Here is a 424-nt window from a genome sequence, read left to right on the forward strand (position 1 = left end):
CAGTATATTTGCATTGAAATGAATGCTAATACATCTTTTAATAATGTTGCAACTTTTTACAATTGCACAGCTTAAATTCTAAGCTTAATACCTCACTTAACAGAAAAATAAAAAAAGGGACTTTCAGCTCTTTTTAAGAGATTGGCCAAGCATAACAAATTACACCCATCCTGAAACCATCAGGTGAATAAATAAATATCTGGAGAAGGTATTTGTGTCATCTTGTATTTACTGGACACATTCACTGGTCTTAACTACTAACCTTCTTATAATAGTGGGTTAAATTTACAGAATTTAACATAACATTTTAGAATGCTATTTCCAGGAGGAATAAAGACAAAATGAAAATCAGTGAATCTGTCTTCTTGTGAAACATTTAATTCCATGAAGCATAGAAAAACATCTATCTGTTTAACAAATTCAG

At 30.2% G+C, this 424-nt stretch overlaps 1 protein-coding gene across 1 annotated transcript in view; it reads right to left on the reverse strand.

The window, feature by feature from the left end:
* Nucleotides 1-424, reverse strand: part of LOC119587957 (protein phosphatase 1 regulatory subunit 16A-like) — a gene marked incomplete in the record, with an annotated part of 13,520 nt that overhangs the window by 7,203 nt on the left and 5,893 nt on the right.

This window comes from Penaeus monodon, chromosome 23, assembly GCF_015228065.2.
Source record: "Penaeus monodon isolate SGIC_2016 chromosome 23, NSTDA_Pmon_1, whole genome shotgun sequence".
Lineage (NCBI taxonomy): Eukaryota > Metazoa > Arthropoda > Malacostraca > Decapoda > Penaeidae > Penaeus > Penaeus monodon.